The following is a 23,597-nucleotide window of genomic DNA, read 5'->3' on the forward strand; positions in this document are numbered from 1 at the left end:
TTGAACCGAGAGATTTTCAGTGTCAACTCTTTAGTGGAGTCAGTTGACATTAAGCTAAACTTGGAAAAAGTTTGTGAACTTTTGAGTCCAAGTATTTTAGCTCAAGCTTTGTTCATTTGGATCCATGAGGTCACTGTGACGAATCACATCGAGTAGGAATAGTTAAATTAGAAGCTAAGTCAAAACAAGAATGAGACAAGTTTTACGAAAATTGTCGAAAGGGTATTTTTGTCTTTTGAGACATAGGATGAAATGAATGTCAATAAATTTTTTGACATGGTCATTTGATGACATGCATCACTCGGCCAATATTAGTTTTACTGGGCCTTGTGGATTAATTTCATTTCATAAGAATTTTATTGAAAATTCTTAATGGGCTTTTTTCATGTTGTCATGAGCAAATGGAAAAGCCCTAGAAGCCCTTTCTAGAAGTGTTTTAGGCGCCCACTACCCAAGAGAAAGAGAGAATATTTTGTGCATAAATGTATCAAGATACTTACCAAAAGAAAAAGAGGAAACAATTTCCTATGCATGGCATAAGGGAAATTCGGCCAAGACAAGTCAAAGGAGAAGAAAATATAAAAGGAAACAAATCTAAGGGCTTTCTAGAAGCTCCTTGGCCGTGTGACTCTATGGGCTAATTGGCATATTTGGCTCATGAATATGTGATCTATAGAAGAGGAAACTACCTTATTGAAGGTAATCTCTCCCCTATAAATAGAGGCCTTATTCTTCTCATTTCATTCATCCCAAGTTTTAGAGATTTGAGAGCTTCTCTCTCTACCTTGGCCGACTCCTCTCTCTCTCTCTAGTCAATTTCGTTTTTGTTTTGGCACCTAGGTCCTCATTTGACCTAGCGTTTTTAGCTCTTTGACTTTAAGACTTGTTCTTGAGTCGTAGTGTTTAAAAGTGCCCACTCACTAATTCCTTTTCTCTCGAGTGATTCTTGTGATAGAAACCATCGTGGTTGCTCGTGTTGCCGAGGAAAGAAAGAGAGACGTGCTGCGAGGGAGACGAACGTTGCAACCTTTTCCAAAAGCTTCTCAACGTTCAAGCTTCTAAGAAGGTTAGTAATCTTTAATGCTCATATTAGTTTTTATTTACATGTGCTTGCTCTTTGTCTAGGTTAGTAAAAACGTTTTACTTGAAAAAGAAAATTTTTAAAATTCCGCCACTTACCGAAGCGTTAAACTTTTTCTTAAACCCTAGATCAATTCCAACAGCCTTTACCCAGCAAAATGAAATCTCGCGTTCATCTCGACAAGTGAGGTTTTCCTTTACCCAACAAAAGGCAACCCCACTTTCATCTCAGTATGTGAGACTCGCCTTTACCTCAGGAAAAGACAGCTCCGCATCAATCTCAACAAGTGAGGTCGCCCTTATCCATCAAAATGCAACCCCGCTTTCATCTCAACAAATGAGACTCTTCTTTACCCTAGTAAGAGGCAGCCCTGCTTCCATCTTAGCAAGTGAGGTTCGCCTTTACCCCAGCAAGAGGCAGCCTCACTTGCATCTCGACAAGTGAGACTCGCCTTTACTCAGCAAAACGAAACCCTGCTTTCATCTCAACAAGTGAGGCTCGCTTTTGCCTTAACAAAAGACAACCCTGCTTCAATATCAACGAGTGTGGCTCGCATTTACCCAGCAAAAGGATACCCTACTTTCATCTCAATAAGTGAGACTTGCCTTTAACCCAACAAAAGGCAACCTTGCTTCCATCTCAACAAATGAGGCTCGCCTTTACCCAGAAAAAGGCAACCTAGCTTTCATCTCAACAAATGAGGCTCTCATTTACCTCAGCAAGAGGCAACCCCGCTTCCATCTCGACAATTAAGGCTCGCCTCTGCCCAACAAAAGGTAACCCCCTTCCGTCTCAACTAGTAAGGCATGTCTTTACAGCAACAGGGTAGGGCTGACCTCAACTTCGGATCCGGAAGGAGGACCCGAGTAAATGATAAATATACCACAACTCTCATCCTCGCTAATAAATACACAAGACAAACAAATGTCAAAGGCTAGCTTTTCTCTCTCTATATAGACTATGTCAAACTATCTACTCAACCATTTCTCTCAGAAAAACGGCTTTGAGACTAAAATTAAGAACAAAGAGACATCAAAGTCACTCTACTCTTTCATTATCATACAAAAATGATGAACAATCTACTTTCATTCTCTCTAGACAGGGGGAAGAAAAATTCACTCTCTCTCACAAATAAAGGCTTCCAAGCCAAATTATATTTCCTCTACAAAAGTGTCATAAACCGATTATCATGTTAACTACCACAAAACTGGGATCCTACAACGCTTAAAAACAGTTGTAGAATCCAGGATTGTAGAAGCTTCTACAACGCTTAGATATCTGTTGTAGAAACTTTACTTCTACAACGCTTACGCATCCATTGTAGAAGGTTCTCGCCGCGGCGAGGTTCATTAAATTTCACTAATCCTACAATGCTTAGATTATCCATTGTAGAAAGTTCTCGCCGCGGCGAGAAAAACACGTCGCCGCGGCGAGGCTTCTACAACGGATAGTCTAAGCGTTGTGGGAGATTTGAAATATGGTGAAATTTTACAACACTTATAGTAAGCGTTATAGAAACACCAAGTTTCTACAACGCTTATAGTAAGCGTCGTAGAAACACCAAGTTTCTACAACACTTAGCCATAAGCGTTTTAGAAACACCAAACTTCTACAACGTTTAGCCATAAGCGTTGTAGAAACACCAGCTTCTACAACGCTTAGCCATAAGCATTGTAGAAACACCAATCTTCTACAACGCTTAACCATAAGCATTGTAGAAGCACCCAATTTCTACAACACTTAGCCGCAAACGTTGTAGAATATGGTTTGTAGAATCTAACATTTGTAGTAGTTGTTCTTCAGTTTATGAGAGGAATATTTCACCAACAATCCCATGGATTCGAAAGCACAAAGCTAAGTCCACTCACGCCACGTATTCGTAAGTGTTAATCCAAAAAACAGTTTAATACAAGTCATGCTCACCCAACCAAGCTCTCCTTCTCACGAAAAATCAAAACAGATTTATAAATGGAGACAAATTGGCTACTATATGAGATATGGGAGTTACAATGATATATAGCGTGTTAAATAAATTTGATAACCACAAGATAAGATGGAAATCGCAAAAAAATTGTCATTTTCTTTATTTAATTACGTTGTCCACCTAAATCTAATTAATTATATATCCATCAGTAATTTAGGTTAGGATATACTGAAACTTTACGTTGCGTGGACCACATATTCAAAAGCCGTCAACAAACCATAGTCATAGATATTCTCGTGCAGCATTCCCACGCAACTTCTCCAATCAATGTGAGTTTATATTATATATTACAAGATTTCGTTGTAATAGGAATCGAGACTTTGACTCCTTCTTTGCCATCAAAGTTTTAATATTATCATTTATTAGTTTATGTCAGTATTCGGTTTCTAACTATTATTAAATGCCTGACGTTGTAGTAGATATCGTAAGGGGAAGATTAGAAACCAAGGAAATGCCTTCGGTAGTTTGTTTTTTTTTATCTACAAATAAATAATAATAAAATTTAATATAATTATAATACTTTCTGAATATTTGACTGCTTCATCTCAAACATACTTTGGTGTATGCAATTTCTTGTAGGGTGAATATGTATCCATCTAATCTCACTTTATAGTTGTTAAAGCAGAAGAAAACTATCCTATAATGGCAAGGCCATATGATGCTAGACCAGACCGTGCTTAGGTGGTAGGAGTCTATTTATTTACCTTTAAATTATCCTTCTAAATACTTGGTAATTACCAATTTCTATTTCGATTTTAAATATATTATTTTAATATTTAGTTAGTTGTTTCTTCTATTTCTTTTAGATCAATTATATAAGCCACATAAACATAAGCATCTGTGTTTTAGCCAACATTTTGTAAATATTTCGTAAATAGCCAAAAATTGTTGTAAATATTTCGTAAATAACTATATTTACTAGAAATTTATTATGCGTTTTTTGTTATTTTTATAGTGTAAATAAATTTACGTGACTATTTACAAAAAATTAACGAAACGTTGACTATGTCAAAATTTCTAACGTTTCATATGACTAAATAGCCACTGGATATATGAATTTGCAATCATCTTTCGTGAACTCATAATGCCAAAGTTATAAATTCATGAGTCACTATTCGTACTGCTTAACTCACGTATGGAATCACTATATATATATATATGGAATCACAAAAATATATTTATATATATATATATATATAGTGATTCCATACGTGAGTTAAGCAGTATATATATATATATATATATATATATATATCTTAGGTTTTGATCACAAAAATATTATGTTGTACTCATGGAATCTTCAACCATCTTTTTAATTAATTATTATTATATCGCCAACCAGCACGAAATTGAGACAAATCACGAGAACACTCTTGGTTATGAAATTCCAAGATGAGTCAATGACGTGCAAAGCCTGATTGGCCGGATTGCTGCCCTGATACGCTTCGTGTCATAAGTAACTGACAAATGTTAACCGTTCTTCAAAGTTCAAAAAAAGAAGAGGAACAGTTGAGTGAACCAAAAACTACGAGAAAGCCTTCCAATAGATCAAGTCCTACATTAGATCGCCATATTTTCTCTCCAAATCAAAGGAAGGTGAGATGCTTTACATGTATCTCGTCGTCTCCAAAAGAGCCATAAGCGTTATGCTCATCCTGAAGAAAGATAAGGTCCAATTGGCAATCTACTACGTGAGCAAGGCCTTACTTGATGCTAAAACTCGTTACACCAAAAATCGAGAAGCCAACTCTGGCTCTCGTAATGGCGGTAAAGAATTCCCGCACATACTCCCAAGCTCACCTAATCATGGTTCGCACCGAGCTCACCTAAACAACGCACTGTTTAAAGCTCTTCAAAAAGCGACGATATCGCCTCACATAGCGATTTAATCCCAAGAATTAAGCATGTATGGAATAGAGTTTCACAAAAGAACGGCCATCCAAGGCCAAGCCTTAGCCAATTTTGTACTAGAATTTTCTTACACTCCAAACATATAAAGATAGAAAGAAGAGACATCGAAAGACTTGTTGGTTAGAAAGAGAAAAATCAACCCAACTGGTCCAATCTGGAAAGTGCACGTAGACGGAGCGTCTAATGGTCGAGGGGCTGATGCCAGCATAGTGCTAACAAATCCCCACGAGAAAAAGTTAAGATACATTCTCCCTAGGCAGAATATGAGGGTCGTCAGGCTAGTAGCCCAAAAGTTTAAAACTAAAAACTTGCGAATACACAGTGACTCGTTGGTGATCGTCAATCAAGGTAAAGGCGATTATGCGAAAAAAAAAGCCCAACATGATCGCCTACTTAGTGAAAATGAATTTAAAGCTCAACGCTTTCTCTTGGTTTGAGGTCCTCTAAATCCGAAGGTAAGAGAATTCCGAAGTAGACTCTTTCACTCGCCTCGGATCTAGCATCGACGAAGAAGGGTTGCAAACTGTCCCAATCGAGTTTCTATCCCGACCGTCTGTCCCACGAGACAAAGTCGGGGTAATCGAAGACATGCCTCAACCAACTTTAATGGGCCCAATAACATAGCTCCTATGAAAATGGGGACTCCCCAAAGACCGCAAGGAAGCCAATAAGTAAATGACCTTAGCATCCAAATACACCCTAAGAGAAGTCATACTCTACAAACGCGGTTATTCCACACTAGTTAGGTACCTCGAAAAAGTCGAGTCCACTAAGATCTTCCGTAAAATCCACGAGCGCATATGTGGGAATCACTCCGCTGACTCTTCGTCGCACAGAAAGCACTCAAATAGGGCTATTTCTGGTCCACCATAAAGAAAGATGCCTACGAGTGGAAGAGAAAGTGCGACAAGTGTCACCGCTTCTTCCACGTGCCAAAGCAGCCACTGACCCCACTATGCACTATCATCATTTCTACAAGAACATCATTTTTCATGACGGGATCCCATCTACAATCACTACTACAAACAGGGGATTCCACAACGGTACAGTACCGTTGTGGAATGATTCCACAACGGTTCTGTACCGTTGTGGAATGATTCCACAACGGTACTCGGCCCGTTGTGGAATCTTAGGGATTCCACAACGGTACAGTACCGTTGTTGAATCTCAGGGATTCCACAACGGTACTGTACCGTTGTGGAAACATCCATTTTCCACAACGGGACAGTCCCGTTGTAAAAAATGGATAAATTTTTTTAAAAAAATCGCCGCGGCCACGTATGGATTTCGCCGCGGCGAAGACTTCCACAACGGTAAAGCCGTACCGTTGTGGAATAGTTCGCCGCGGGCAATGACATACGCGGCCGCGGCGGAGTTGAATTATTATGTTTTCCGTTTCTCGCCGCGGCAACGTTATGTACTCGCCGCGGCGAGATCTTCCACAACGAGATGGTAGTCCCGTTGTGGAAGATTTTGCCGCGGCGAAATGTACACGTGGCCGCGGCGAATATGTATTGTGTTTTTAAAAATTCTCGCCGCAACAAGGTATACCTTTGGCTGCGGCGAGATGAATTCCCAGGAAAATTTACCGCGGCGAAATTATTACACGCCACGGCCAAATTGTACCTGAGAGTTATTTTTTTGTTTTCCAATTAAAAACCTGAAAATGAAATTATATATTCAAAACCAAATACATCCATAACATCCAAAATATATCCATAACATCCAAAATATATCCATAACATCCAAAACCAAATATATATCCAAAAAATCCAAAACAAATATCTATATCCAAAATCAAACTAATATTCACATTCTATAAAAGTTTGTACGTATAACACCCACTCTTCTCGAACTTTCTCTAAGTTATCCGGTGTATATGACTTCTTCATTTGTAATTTATCTATACCAACTCCAACAATATCACGCATATAACTCAAGACATAATACCCGCATTCCGTGTTTCCGATTTGTCTTGGAGCCGAGGCACTTGTGATTAAGGTTGATTGACCGTTACTTCGGGCTACTTGATTGTGAAGCTTGAAATCCGAAAAAATCCTTATACGCCCAACAAAAAAAAATTAGAAAAGAAGCATTAGTGTAAATGAAATACTTCAAATAACATGTAATTAATTTACCTTTTTATCAACTTCCTTAAATCCAATGGGATTTTATTTTTCAACGGATCGAAGAACATCGCTTGATCTTTCCAAAGATCGAAGACAACAAGCATCCAATGTTCATTTAAATTGTACGGCATCAAAACTAGTTGTTTTGGTTTGCAATTTCGTACTATTTTGTCGATTTGCTTGATGCGTTCGGATAAATGGGCCTCATCGTTGTTGGTTTGGAGGTAGCAACTCAAACCCGCTTCAACAAAACACATTACTTTACTCCGCTTATTTTTGTGTAATATGGATTGTAGATAACTACGAAAAACAATTATTGGATTAGTTAATAAAATGAAATATTGTATATTGATATAAGAAAAAGAATATAAAAGAAATATTTACCCCATGTAAACCCTTATGCATGACGCGCCTATTTCCTCGTATCTAAGGAATTCTTTAACATCGTCAAACATCACCGGAATATGCTCTACGGCGATACTTGAACAAACTTTGACATTGATTGAATCCCCTTTCAGTAACATTACTCGGTTGGCATGTTGGGCGAGCAATTGAAACTTTGGATTAATCAACTTATATGAAATCTTCTTATCGTCATCGGTGCTAGGTTCACTATCACCACCGACCTTCAACACTTGTGTGACCACCGGGCCGCGACTCTCTTTTGCAATTTCAGTTTCTACTAATCTCTTTGGCCACTTAACGAAGCCCCCTACGGCTTCTTCAATAGTCTTGGCTTCATCGGTGGGAATCGGCAAAAAAGCTTTCTTAATCAAAGCCGTCGCAATGCTTACTCGTACGTTTACATCCTCCAAAGATGAAAAATGAACGTGTTCGGCTTTCATGTATGCTCGCCCGTTTGCTACATGAATTGTGCCTCCATTCGTGAAATCATCGAGGAGGAGAATGTATTCGATGCTTTCATCCAAACACAGTGTCACCGGCGTGGTTGGATTCATTGAGCAACTTGCTCGAACACTATCGGGTTTGTCGGCAACTTCGTGTTGAGATTGTTTATCTAATAAATTCACTAATGTTATTAAAAAAAAATATATATATATATATATATAAATATTTGACTTTTTTACTTGTATTAAAAAATTAAAAATTACCTAAAGACGTCACTTCATTAGCCTTGTCTTCATCACCATCTCTAGCCATGTCTTCATCACCACCCTTAGCCATCTCTTCATCATCACCCTTAGGCATCTCTTCATCAACACCAATATTTTCCTCTTCATTTGTGGGACGTAGGACACTAGGCAACTCGTCATTAGCATCTTTGAGACTCAAACCATTTTGAGTTAAGGCTTTCATAATGAAAGATTTTAACTCACACATTTCTCGACGTAACTTAGTTACCTCGTCACTCGAGTTTGACCGACGAGATACGGAATTGCAACTTGACGAGTATTTAGATTGCCCACGAACACGACCGGGATGTTCCTTAGATTGCAAGACACTTTCCATAGACTCATCCGTAACTTCTTGAGATGATTTTCCCTTCATTCTCGACTCAACCCATAATACCTCTTTTGTAGGCCATTCACCCGTCTCCTCGTACTATTATCAAGAAATACCACAAATTAATTAATAAATATTATGAAACATGGAATACAAAATAAAACATGTAAATCTAACCTTTTGTTGATCAAGTTTTCGATACCCATTGCGGTCGGTTCTAGATTTGTACACGTTCTTCCTCGCTATTTCTTTCCCATTGTCCGATGATTTTTTTAACACTTCGGAACGTCTATACTCAACAAATTTTATCCAATCTTCTTCGGTGATATTTCCATAGCGTTTTAAAACGTATTCCGGCCTCTTCAAGACGCTTGGATCATTGAGGTTGTCTTTGACTAGATCGTTGTATAGCTCGTGACGGAATAACCTCGCCGCTTCTCCAACTCTCATAAGACAATTATTCTTAAGTTCGATAGGGACCGTAAATGCTTCACATATTTCGTTCCAAATCCTTTCTTTTAGCTGTTTATGCTCTTTTAGTCTCCAATCGATCATCGAAATTGGAACGTGTTCTCTAGCTAACACGCCAAAATAACTCGATAACCATCACCCTCCTTATCCAATGATCATTAAATTTGACGTTTATCTTTTTACCAAGAGTTTTAACCTTATTAATCTTGGGCATAAGAGTATTTCTTCTTTTCCCGGGACCATCGATATTGGTGGATCTCCGTTTACCGCTAACGGTACTAGTGGAAGTATTAGACATAATCTATGAAAAAACAAAATTCAACATAATCTCAATTCAAACCAATTCCAACACAAACTCAAACTTAAATTCAATTTCAATTCAAACTAATTCCAACACAAACTCAAACCGAAATTCAATTTCAATTCAAACCAATTCCAACATAAACTCAAACCGAAATTCAATTTCAATTCAAACCAATTCCAATATAAACTCAAACCGAAATTCAATTTAAATTCAAACCAATTTCAACACCAAACTCAAATCGAAATTCGATTCCACGCTAATTTTCTACATAAATATCAAATTCCATATTCAATTTCTATATAACTTAAACAAAAATACACAATTCTAACCTAATTTTAACATAAAAATACAAATTACATAAAAAAAAACACTTACCCGGAGTGAAGACGACGAGCACGGAGGCGTGGTGTAGAGATAAAATGTCAATGACGTTGTCGGGACGTGTGGTCGGAGGGTTGTGGTTGGAGGCAAGGTTTTGTGGACTTAGAAATTTGTTAAGAGTGGGTTTGGTGAGTTTGTGGAGAGGGGTTTGTGAAGAAGAAGAAGAAGAAGAAGATGGCGGAATGTGGGTCGGAAGGAGAGGCGGGGCGGAGGAAGAACAAAAGGCCGCGGGGAAGAAGGAGATGAGGGGCGGAGGAAGAAGAGAGGAGAGAGAGGGACGGCGGCAGAGGAAGAAGAGATGGGCGGCGATGGAGTGGGTGTGGGGGGCGGCGACGGAATGGGTGTGGGTCGGAGAGAGAGAGAGAAGAAGAAGAAAAATGAAATTTCTGAAAATTTTGAAAAAAATCGAGTGGGAAAACTGTTTTAGGGATATTTTGCCGCGGCCAAAGTCCAACGTCGCCGCGGCGAGTGTGTTCCACAACGGTACGACCGTCTCGTTGTGGAATATTTCACCGCGGCCACGTATCTAATTGGCCGCGGCGAAACATTCTGGCCGCAGCCAAATTATAGTGTTGCCGCGGCGAAATAGTTCACAGATTTACATAGCCCCTGGAACTCTTTTCGCCGCGGCCATGTACCTATTTCGCCGCGGCGTGACCGACCTGGCCGCAGCCAAATTATAGTATAGCCGCGGCGAAATAGTTCTCAGATTTACATAGCCCCTGGAACTCTTTTCGCCGCGGCCACGTACCTATTTCGCCGCAGCGTGACCGACCTGGCCGCAGCCAAATTATAGTATAGCCGCGGCGAAATAGTTCTCAGATTTACATAGCCCCTGGAACTCTTTTCGCCGCGGCCATGTATCAAATTCTCCGCGGCATGACCGACCTGGCCGCAGCCAAATTATAGTATAGCCGCGGCGAAATAGTTCTCAGATTTACTGGAACTCTTTTCGCCGCGGCAACATTTGGACTTGGCCGCGGCGAAAATTCTACAGCGGGACGACAGTCCCGTTGTGGAATCTATTCGCCACGGCTATGTATATCTTTCTCCGTGGAGAAACATCGCGCACTGGATCTATAACTTAAAATTTCTCGTCATTTTGACTTTCTAATCTCAAAACCTCATTCGGAAACCCACTCCAAACCTAATTCCGACCCGTTCTGCGCCATTCTTGGTTATCACTCTCAACTATACGTCCAAATCTTGTAAGTTATTCTCCTACTTGCTTTGAATATGCTTGTTTTTTATAACTTGGTAATTAGAATGGGTATTTGTTGTAAAATCTAGGATTTTCTATCATTGAAGATGAAAAAATGGAAGTGGGAGAATAGATTAACTGAGATATATCAAGAAGGTGTAGATGAGTTTTGTAAATTCGCTAGAGATAATATGGACGACGTGAAATCTATTCGTTGCCCTTGTGTTCGATGTGGAAATCATAGGCATTTTTCGCTTGATGTTGTTCGAACCCATTTGTTTGCGTATGGAATAATGACCTCCTACCAAAGATGGTACTATCATGGTGAGGTTTTTCGTTCGACGATAAACAATAGCGTTGATGATATTGAAGATGATGTTGATGATATGCCCGGAATGATGAATGATTTGGAGGACGATTTTGTTGACCGGCCGGAGTTGTTTGAGTCGATGATGATTGATGCGGAGACACCATTATACGAAGGGTGTACAAGCTTTTCGAAGTTGTCGTTTTTAGTTACGTTGTTTCATTTGAAGGCGTCGGGTGGTTGGACAAACACTAGCTTTACAAAATTGTTGGAAACACTTAAAGAAGCCTTTCCAAAAGACAATAAAGTTTCTTTAAGTATGTATGAGGCGAAGAAGACTTTGGGCACATTAGGTATGAAGTACGAGAAGTTCCATGCGTGCCCGAATGATTGTATTTTATACAGACACGAGGATGAAAATCTAGATGAATGTCCGATCTGCAAAGAGTCGAGGTGGAAGAAGGGTAAAATGCCACGTAACGGAGTCAAAGGAGTTCCAGTTAAGGTATGTATTCACTACTCGATTATCAAATACATGTATAGCCTATAATGGTATGCTTCTTTTTTTTTTTTTTTATGATTACAGTCGTTATGGTACATTCCTCCAATGCCACGCTTCCGACGAATGTTTAATAGTGCCAAACACGCGAAGAACATGGTTTGGCACTCCGAAAAACGTGTCAATGATGGGGTGTTCTCAGACATCCTGCCGATGCTGCCCAATGGAAATCCTTTGATTTTGAGTATAAGGATTTCAGTGCTGATCCCCGAAATTTTCATCTTGGTTTAGCAACTGATGGTATGAACCCGTTTAGCATGATGAGCAGTAAATACAGTGTTTGGCCGGTTATATTGGTGAACTACAATCTCCCTCCAAAACTCTGTATGAAGAGAAAGTTCTTGATGTTAACGCTTCTGATATCATGACCGAGTCAACCAGGTAATGATATCAATGTTTATTTGGCACCGCTTGTTGATGATTTGAAGATGTTATGGGATAAGGGCTATGAGATTAAAGACGCTTATCATTGAGATTCTTTCAACTTACGGGCAATGTTATTGTGGACTATTAACGACTTTCCGGCCTATGGAAATTTGTCAGGATATTCCTGTGAAATGCTCGATTGCTTGTCGTATTTGTATGAAAGACACATCTTGCATCCGGTTGAAGCATGGTAAGAAGACTGTTTTTCTCGGGCATAGAAGATTTTTACCAAGAGACCACCCATTTAGAAGGTTAAAACAAGCATTTGATGGCAACACAGAAGAACGGCTCCCTCCTCGAATTTTGTCTGGTGAAGATGTCTACGAGATGGTAAAAAACGTCAATGAAGTCCTTGGAAAAAGAAAGAGTCGTGCTAGTACTAAAGAGTCGTTTCAAGAGAATCCTTGGAAGAAGAAATCGATATTTTATGACCTTCCGTATTGGAAGACGCACTACGTTCGGAATTGTCTGGATGTTATGCATATCGAGAAAAATGTTTGCAAATCCGTTATCACTAGGACAAAAAAGCGTCATCCGGTGCGACGATTGTCGCACCAAATACCTCATATGTCGCACCTAATAGTTTATTAGGTGCAACATTAGGTGCGACAAAGTCGCACCGAATATGCCGACGCTAAAGGCATTAGGTGCGACATGTCGCACCTAATAGTCATACCTTTAGGTGCGACATATCAGGTGCGACAATGTCGCACCTAATATGTTTTTTAAATTAAAAAAAAAATTACAAAATCAGAAATAGAATATTGTTCGATCCAGGCGGCGGGGCGGGGGCTGGTCCAGGCGGCGGTGGGGCGGGGCGGGGGGCTGGTCTAGGCGGCGGTGGGGCGGGCGGGCAGGGGGCTGGTCCAGGCGGCGGCAGGGCAGGCTGGGAGAGACAGACAGAGTGAGAGATGGCCGGTGAGACAGATAGAGAGAGAAATAGAGGGGGACGTACCAGGAAGGTCTGGTAGCGTCGGAGCGGAGAGGGACGTCGGCGGGGACTGGCTGAGAGAGAGAGAGAGACAGCATGAGATGATCAGAGACGACCGGTGAGACAGAGTGAGAGATGGGGACGTACCAGGATGGGCTGGCAGCGGCGGAGCGGGGAAGGACGGCGGCGGGGGCTGGCTGAGAGAGAGACCTTGTGAGATGAGAGAGTGAGTTAATGTGTGAAAAAGGAGAAACGCAGGGTTTATAACCCTAAACCTATTGGGTGCGACATTGTCGCACCTAATACTCATATTGGGTGCGACATTGTCGCACCCAATATAAAATCCCACATCCAAAAAAAAATTCGGCGGGATTCGCTGACAAATTTAATTTTAAAACTCATTAGGTGCGACATTTAAAACTTATTGTCGCACCTAATATGTTTTTCAAATTAAAAAAAAATTACAAAATCAGAAATAGAATGCTGTTCGATCCAGGCGGCGGGGCGGGGGGTTGGTCCAGGCGGCGGTGGGGTGGGCGGGCAGGGGGCTGGTCTACGCGGCGGGGCGGGGCTGGTCCAGGCGGCGGCGGGGCAGGCTGGGAGAGACAGACAGAATGAGAGATGGCCGGTGAGACAGATATAGAGAGAAATAGAGGGGGACGTACCAGGAAGGTCCGGCAGCGGCGGCGTGGAGAGGGACGGCGGCGGGGACTGGCTGAGAGAGAGAGAGACAGTGTGAGATGGTGAGAGACGGCCGGTGAGACAGAGAGAGAGAGATGGGGACGTACCAGGATGGGCCGGCAGCGGCGGAGCGGGGAAGGACGGCGGCGGGGGCTGGCTGAGAGAGAGACCTTGTGAGATGAGGGAGTGAGTTAATGTGTGAAAAAGGAGAAACGCAGGGTTTAAAACCATAAACCTATTGGGTGCGACATTGTCGCACCTAATACTCATATTGGGTGCGACATTGTCGCACCCAATATGAAATCCCAGATCCAAAAAAAAATCGGCGGGATTCGCTGACAAATTTAATTTTAAAACTCATTGGGTGCGACATTTATCGCACCGACAAATGTCGCACCTAAAGGTATTAGGTGCGACATATTCATATTAGGTGCGAGAATGTCGCACCGAATAACACTAAACATTAGCGAAATTTTTAGTCATCCGGATGAGTATCCGGTGCGACATGTCGCACCTAATATGGGCTTAGGTGCGACTATTAGGTGCGACATGTCGCACCTAATACCCTTCCGCACCCAATATGCTAATTTGTAGTAGTGTATCGGTACTCTTCTTGATGATCCACATAAATCGAAAGACGGAATAAAATCTAGAAGGGATCTCAATGAGCTGAATATAAGAAGTATTTTGCATGCCGAGGAGGAGGTCGGACAAAAAACAAAATTACCAGCGGCTAAGTATACTCTAGATCGGAAAGAGAGGGAGAAGTTGTGTAAATGGTTTGCATCTATCAAAGTTCCCGATGGTCATTCTTCAAACTATACGAGATTTGTATCTATGAAAGATTTGAGACTTATTGGAATGAAGACTCACGATTGTCATGTGCTTCTACAACAAATGTTACCTCTCGCCTTGCGTGGAATTTTGTCACCGATGTGAGATTTGCAATATCCAAGATATGTGTATTCTTCAACTCGATTTGCTCGAAGGTTATTGATCCCACTCGGTTGGATTCCATGCAATCGGAGTTGGTAAAAACTCTATGCATGCTAGAGAAGTTTTTCCCACCTTCGTTTTTTGACATCATGATTCACTTAACTGTTCACTTGGTACGTGAAGTGAAATTATGTGGGCCCGTATTTTTACGTTGGATGTATCCAATCGAACGTTACATGAAAGTGTTGAAGAGTTATGTGAAGAACTACAATAGGCCGGAAGGGAGCATAGTAGAAAACTATATAGTTGAGGAGTCCGTTGAATTTTGTTCGGAGTATTTAACTAATGCAGACGCGATTGGGTTGCCAAGGAACACAAGTCATGAATCAAAATCTTTATCTACAGGTATGTTTTGTGACACTTTCTTTTGTGTATTTAACTTATTCATGAGAGGACCACTACTTATATGAGTGGTTATGTATAGGTACTTATTCTATCGTCTACCGAAAATAGTGGGAGTAAGCCAGTCTCCATGTCTTGCATAACGTTTCCGAGGTCACGCCGTTTGAGGATATTCATTTGAAAGAATTGAGGGCAAATGATCCAAAAAGAGCTAAAAATGAAAAATGGTTACAAGAAGAGCACAATCGTTTGTTTCAGAAGTGGCTTGGAAAACGATTATTTCAAGAATCAGGACATTCAGAAACGTTGAGCAAAAATATCTGGCGGTCCTTCGTCAATGGTTACAAGGTACAATGCTTGGTCTGTTAATGGTTTTACTTTTTACACCAAAGAAAGAGACAACAAGCATCCCGTTCAAAATAGTGGTGTTACATTACTTGCTGAAGCATTACACGTTTCTTCGGCAAAGGATAAAAATCCAAAAAAAGCTTTCATGAACTATTATGGGTACATTGAAGACATTTGGGAACTTGATTATTGTGGGCTACGAATCGCTTTGTTTAAGTGCAAATGGGCAGAAAACAATCATGTTAAAGTTGATAAAGACGGAGTTACGATGTCGACTTTTGACGTACAAGTTACGAGAATGATTCATTTATTTTGGCCTCACAAGAAACTCAAGTGTTTTACGTACCAGAACCCGTCAATCCAGATTTGTCATTAGTGGTTCACATGAAAGCGAGAAATATTGAAGAAGATGAAGACGACAACATGTCTAGTATCCCCCCATTCACATCCGGCTTGCCGCTTGTTGATGAAGAGATCGAAGATTTTGATAATGATGATGTTTCTCATTTACATCGTTCGGATATCAATCATATTTTAGTGTGAAAACAAAAAAAATATGTATTTTAAGTTTTAGATGAATGATCGTGTAGTTTATTTATGATATATACTTTATATAATTATTGTTAATATCTTGTTGATAAATACTAATATGGCCGCTGCCAAGACTATAAAACGTCAAGGCTTAATATTCCGCCGCGGCCAATAGAACACCTGACCGCTGCGAAATAAGTTCCAGATTCTATGTTTTTTTAGGAACCCATTTCGCCGCGGCTAGGTACAACTCACGCCGCAGCCATGACGTTCGCCGCCGCCAACAGGATACGTGGCCGCGGCGACATAAGTTCCAGATACTATGTTTTTTTAGGAACCCATTTCGCCGCGGCTAGGTATAACTCACGCCGCGGCCATGATGTCTCGCCGCAGCCAACATAATACGCGGCCGCAGCGAAATAAGTTCCAGATTCTATGTTTTTTTGGAACCCATGTCGCCGCGGCCATGTATAAAACACGCCGCGGCCATGATCTCTCGCCGCGGCCAACAGAACACCTGGCCGCGGCGAAATAAGTTCCAGATTCTATGTTTTTTAGGAACCCATTTCGCCGCGGCCATGATCTCTCACCGCAGCCAACAGTATACGTGGTCGCGGCGAAATAAGTTCCAGATTATAAGTTTTTTAAGGAACCCATTTCGCCGCGGCTAGGTATAACTCACGCCGCGGACATGATGCCTCGCCGCAGCCAAGATAATACCTGGCCGCGGCGAAATAAGTTCCACATTCTATGTTTTTTTTGGAACCCATTTCGCCGCGGCCATGTATAAAACACGCCGCGGCGATGATGGCTCGCCGCAGCCAATACAACATGTGGCCGCGGCGAATTTCTTCTTCGTCGGGGAGAATCTAGTTATTACTTTTTAATCTTAAGTAATATCAAACACAATCAATACATAAATTTTAAATACTCAAATCATCCATTCAATACCATAACAAGTCTCTAACAGAAATTCATACAATACCATAACGAGTCTCAAACACAAATTAAAAACTGAAACAAGTATCAAACACACATAAAGACATAAATATTTAAGTCTCACACACATAAAAAAGTTGAAAACAATAATTAAACTTAGAAGGTTTCAAAAAACACATAAAAAAAAAAAGTTTACTCGTTGTCGTCGTTGTCATTCCTAGGTGGTTGTGGTGGTGGTGGTGGTGGTGGCCCCGGGTACTGAGGAGGTGCCATATGCGGTGGCCATTGCGGTGCTTGCGCCTGATAGTATGTGTATTGAGGATATGGAGGAAACCGGTATTGATTCTCCTGATTGATGTCCCATCGACCTATCAGCTCGTTCAATCCTTCGAAAGCCGCGGCGCCATATTGTCCTTGTTGGTACATGTAATCTTGGGTGTGTTGATACCCACCAACGAGATAGTGGTTACACCGAGCAATGTACTCTTGGGTGGCGGGATCATACTCCGGAGGTGGTTGTAAACACAACAGTGGCTCGTTGAGTGACGGTTCATCCTGCTCTTCTTCATCCTCTTCCTCCTCTTCCGGCTCTTTGACAATGTATCTGTCGATCGTCTTATCATTAATAGGCACCCCACACTTCTTGGTTGTGTCGTGTTTTGCGCCTCCAACACCGGCATTCAGACACAAGCCGTAGATGATTGACGGATACAGCAACCCATTTTTGATATTCTTGTAGTCGATTCTCTTCATCCAATTGTAGATGAATCGACCGACGTTGATGGTGTTACCACAAATGATACAAAACAAAATATGGACATGTTCCTCGTCGAGACGGGTGAAGTGCTTTATCGGAAAGAGACGGGAGCAAATGAAATAAATCCACGTTTTTGCGAGCCTGTAAATTAAACACCGTTATATTTAAAACATGCAATTAATAGAAAAAATAAACACCGTTCTATTTAAAACATACAATAGATAAAATAATACACACAAAAAGAAGAAAAGTCTAACCTCGTCAATGATTTACGGAAAAGCTTTCTAACTCCTTTGTCCATGACCCAATTCTCTTTTGGTGTAGTCAACAAACTCAACATTTCATCGAGATTAGGATTTCTCAACCATTGTCGGTAACCCTCATTCTCGAATTCGATGTCCGGGGTTCCTAGCAATGCGTTGATGGCTCCGACACTACAATCGACGTCTACACCACGAACCGTCACCACATCATCCTCGTGATCTGGTAAGTTCGAGTAGAATTCGTACATGAGAGTGACGTTTGCTTTGTGCTCGGGTGTGGCACAAAATTTTCTCCAAGAGAAACCTTCAATGGTGTTGTTGATTTGAGCCCCTATAGACGTGCTTGAGCTCACCTTCAACTCTCGTTCAAAGATCGGAGTTCATTGAACGAGGATGTCGTAGCGATCTTCTGCGGCCTTGCTAGTGAATACCGGACTATTATAATCCACTACGGGGTTCGGGTTCGGCTTGACGAGACCTCTTATTTTTTTTTGTGGGGGGCCTAGAAGAGCTAGGGGCGGCTTCTTTGTGACCGGCGGGGGTCTTTGAACGGCCCATTTTCACCTAATTGAACAAATCATTTCAAACTCAAATTCAACAACATTTTCAAACAATAAATCATCTTCAACACAAAATTAAACTCAATTCAACACTAAATACATATAAAAACACATTATATTCAAATAAATAAAACATAAAACTCATCACAAACACAAATTCAAACTCAAATCCGAACTCAATTTAACTACAATATCAAAATACAACTCATTTTCAATCTAAAATAACATTATACCCAAAATCATAAATTAGAACAAAAAACCCAAAATAAAAAAACCAAAATCAACCAAAATCATAAATTAGTTTATAAATCACACAAAATATTCATGAAAATTAAGATTTTGATATGAAATTAAGATAAAAACATACCTTGATAAAAGAATTCGGTGGGAGAGAGAGCAAGGGAGGCGACACCGAGAGAAAAAAAGAAGAGACACGGCGAGATTTTGCTTCGGCGAGGAGGGCGGCGAGATTTGGCGGCGGCGAAATGGCGGCGAAGTTTCAAGGTGGGTTTGGGAGGAGAAATTGCACAGAATCGGTCGAAATGAAGGTCTGAGGCGAGAGAAAGTGTAAAAAATGAAAAAAGAAATCGAAATGCGGCTTTTATAGGGAAGCCCTAAAATTTTTTACGACATTTCGCCGCGGCGAGTTTAAGCCTTGGCCGCGGCGAAATGTCGTAAAAAATTTCAACAACGGGTTATTGTCCCGTTGTGGAATCAACTCGCCGTGGCGAAGCATAAACTTCGCCGCGGCGAGATCTCTGACTTTATACCTTTCCCACAACGGTACACTGTACCGTTGTGGAAGAGTTTGGCCGCGGCGAGTTCTTGCCTTGGCCGCGGCGAGATCCAACAACGGGTCACCGTACCGTTGTGGAATGTCCGGGATTCCACAACGGTACCACAGTACCGTTGTGGAATCCACACAGTACCACAGCAAAACATTCTCCTCGACTCGCCACCCACAAGCCAACTGCCAAGTTGAAGCAGCCGAAAAGACAATAAAGAGGAACATCAAGTCAGGAAAAAATGTTGATGAGCCGAAGAGCTACCATTCACGATCACAGGGAATGCTACTTGGAGAGACACCATTTTTTCTCACTTACATGATTAAAGTTGTGGTGCCAATCGAGATCGAGATCCCTGATCAGTGCACGAAAGTGTGCTATTTTTGTGCTTAATTGTTAATATTATATTATATTTAGGAAAAATAACACATTTATACCCTGTGTTTTAATGAAATGTCGAGTTTAACCCTCGGTTTTCAAAAATGTCGAGTTCATACCCTCTGTTTAACTAAAATGACGAAATTATACCATCTGTTTAACTAAAATGACGAAATTATACCCTGAAATAAATAACAGCGTCACAAATCTCCCTTTCATTGATATTAACTCTTATATATGAAAAACCGAATCAAATCTAAATCAGTACCCTAACTTCCAAATTCTCAATTTTGAAATAAAAATAGCCTTAAATTGAAATTAAATAATAAAACTCATACTTCCTAAGAAATGACTTCATTCTGTGTTCGAATTGTAACTCTAAATTCTGGATTCTCTGTTCGAATATGCGATTTTGATGACTATCAACTATCGATGTTTACCCCTTTTGCCTCTTTTTGTGTTCTTAACGATTAAGAGACTGTTGTTTATTTTTTAGTTTTTAAATAAATAACATATATGGCGCGAATGAATAAAGATAATTGGTGTTTATGTATAAATATTATAGTCAACGTCAATGAAAAGTCAATAAAAAGAATATTCGTGACACTGTTGTCTATTTCAGGGTATAATTTCGTCATTTTAGTTAAGCAGAGGGTATGAACTCGACATTTTTGAAAACCGAGGGTTAAACTCGACGTTTCACTAAAACACAGGGTATAAATGTGTTATTTTCCCTTATATTTATTTGAATATTCTTTTGTTATTACTGATTATAATTTTATTAGAGAATAATTATTTTTTCAACAAACATTTGATATGATACATGCATTTTATTTTATACGATTAATGGATGGGTATAGCAAGCAATGAGTTGATCGATCTTATTAAATTAACCTGCTAATTTCCCTGTGCATCCCACGTTTAAAAGAGTCTATTATCTCTTGTTCATCGCTTTTAAATGGAAAGAAGATAATTGTTGTATTAAAAGTCAAAGTGCGGGGCCCGTCTTCCACCAAAGAGTATTCACACTCAATGAATCTTGTTTTGCCATGTATCAACTTTCTTACATACAACAAATCAGAACTTGACACATGGCGAAAGATGACACTTACTTTTTTCCTTCACGTCGGGGATTCGTTCTCAGCTCCAGGATATACACAGAGTTAATTCCGAAAATCACCATCTATGCCTATGTATTTTAATTCTCCTTTATTTTGCATCCTCTACAACACTATAAATAAGAGGTAGTCTTTGTTTTGGGACCATACATTTTTTTTTTTCCGAAATTAGTTATATAATATCAATTTTATTTTCCCATAGTTTCTCTAGAATTTTTGTGAGAATGAGTTGTGTTCTTGACTTAGTTTCTAGTTAAGTTAATGATGATATTAATTGCGTGAGTTTACATATCCGATTATGGTTTCACTTAGTGTGCTTTAATGTTTTATTTTATTATTGAATCAAACTCTATTTCTCTTCTCATAAAATTATATTCTATTATTGTTCATATGATTATGCTATTTATGTTAAAGAATAACAATTTGTACACTTAGTTTGTGGCTTTCCTTTGATTACAATATTGTCAATTGGATATATTGTAAGATTAAGGATTTCTTATAAAATTTGTAAAACATGGTATTATTTTGTTAGACTAATTCTTTATAGCATTATAGTCACTTAGATATATCGTCGTTTTAGTTTAGCTAACGAGGTTTTAGTCACGGTTTTAATTCAAAAAGTTTGTTCATAAATAAATACATGACTTTGATGACCGATCATAACGTTGTTTTTTCGTTTACTTGATTTGGGGTTCAAACTTGAAACTAAGTTTTAAAGTGTGGAACCGTATTAGTAATTGGTAAACGGAGCAATCAAGTAAGCCGACGCCTTGTGTTTTTCTTTCATTTATTTTATAGATCTTTTATTCTCAAAAACAATCTTTTTTAATTTTAATATTTTCCTTTACCACTTGACGTTTGTTTTGAGTTTTCGTTCTCAATTTTGCTTCCTCGTAGATAGAACTCCGCTTTTTTTGTGTTGTAACAACAATCGTTTAGCGACTGTACAATTTGAGCGTGATCAAATTTTGGCGCCGTCTCCGAGGAGGTTCAATGATTGAATACTTGAACTAAACAAAAAGAGATTAGTATTTTCTTTTATATTACATTATTAGTATATAAACTAGTTCGATTTCATTGCCCGTAAAGTTTTCTAACGTTACGGTTGGTAGTTAGTTCTCATTTTATTTCTTTTTTAGTACGTATATTACAAAAAAAAAATTAAAAAATTAAATTCTCAATAGGTTGTTTTTTTAGTATTCTAGTGCTCGTAATTTTTTTTAACGTTTTTTGTTCTTACTAATACTAGTGTAGTTTCCTTTCTTTGTAGTTAATTTCTTTGATTCTTCTAGATAACATTTTTAATATTTTATTTCTCTCTGTTTTTAGTTTTATGACTAGAATCTTCTTCAATTCCTTCTTCGTAATTTAGTAAGATTTAGTTTTACTAAATTTATTAATTTCTTTTAGCGTAACTGAACAAGGTTTTCAATATATATATATATATTACTGAGTTTTGTTCTGTCTAGAAAGACTGGTTGTTATATAAGGTTTGCTTTGCAATATCCTCCAAGCTGACTTGAGAACATCGGGGAGTTCTTTCTAGAAAGGTTCGAGTGTAAAGTGGGATTATAGTAACATTTCTAGTTGACTCGGGAACATTCTTTGTACATAATATTCGCACTGCTACATATTTATCCTCAAACAAAAATAATTAATGAAAAGGAGAAGTGAATGACCGTATTTAGAGATGAACAAGGTCGTTTTTCAAAGAAACTCAACGAAGAACTTGATCACAGTCAAGAAACGCCCAAGTCTCAATATATTTCATCAACGTCGACTTCTTCTTATTCTTCTCATCATTCTTATTAAATATCATTGACAAACTATTTCTTATCTCTAGAGTCATGAGGTTGAAATTCTTCCCGTTTTCCATCCAGGACAAAGAGAAGAGCTGGTTGTACTCTCTAAGACCCTACTCTACTGGAACCTGGGAGGAGATGACTACATTTTCTTTCTGCAAATTTTTACCCCGCATTAAGACTAATAGTATAAAACGACAAATCTCAATGTTTAAGCAGAAAGCAGGTGAATCAATTCGCCAAGCATGAGATCGATTTAAGATATGTTGAACATGTGCCCACACCATGGCTATGAGAACTAGCACCTCGTGAGTTACTTCTACGATGGTCTTACTGGTGATGAACGCTAGTCAATTAAGTCTAAATGCAATGGAAAATTCTTGAACAAATACCCCGGTGAAGCGATTGACTACCCCCATGGGCTAGCTAATATGACTAACACTTGCACCAAGTCAAATCCAACTGAAAGCACTAATAGGTCCAGACCAGTTGGATACACCAATTAAAGGACGATGACAACCTCAAAGCCCAAGTTGAGGATTTGACTAGGAAATTGGAGGTCCTCAAGTCTCAAAATGGTAGAGGAATCCATTCGGTCGCACAAGTAGAAGTCCAAACTACATGCTATGCTTGTGGAAGCGTGGAACACCAACCTAAGGACTGTGCATCATATGCTGAAATGATAGGTGTGTACGAGGAGCAATGTAATGCCCTTAGGAATTTTAGTAAATCTTATTCACCCTACTATGAATCTTACAATCAATTTCAATTATAGGAATAACAACCAAACCAAATCTTCTGAACACCAATGGAAATCTAGGGATTATCCACAATGATTGAATGAGGCACCACAATTAAATTCTCATCCTTGTAGAAGCACACTTGAGGATACATTGAAGGCATTCATGGACGCACAAAATTCAACAAATTAAAAGTTTGAATCTGCCC

The 23,597-nt window shown here is 39.6% G+C and overlaps 1 non-coding gene across 1 annotated transcript; it reads right to left on the bottom strand.

Moving 5' to 3' along the window:
- Positions 1–22,834: 22,834 nt before the first annotated feature.
- On the bottom strand, positions 22,835–22,941 carry LOC149393634 (small nucleolar RNA R71). The gene has a single exon (XR_016299977.1). It is a non-coding gene; the product is annotated as a small nucleolar RNA R71 (small nucleolar RNA).
- Positions 22,942–23,597: the final 656 nt, after the last annotated feature.

Source organism: Urtica dioica, chromosome 6 (genome assembly GCF_054948205.1).
Source record: "Urtica dioica subsp. dioica isolate 48M chromosome 6, U.dioica_male_clone48M_v1_H2, whole genome shotgun sequence".
Taxonomy (NCBI): Eukaryota; Viridiplantae; Streptophyta; class Magnoliopsida; order Rosales; family Urticaceae; genus Urtica; species Urtica dioica.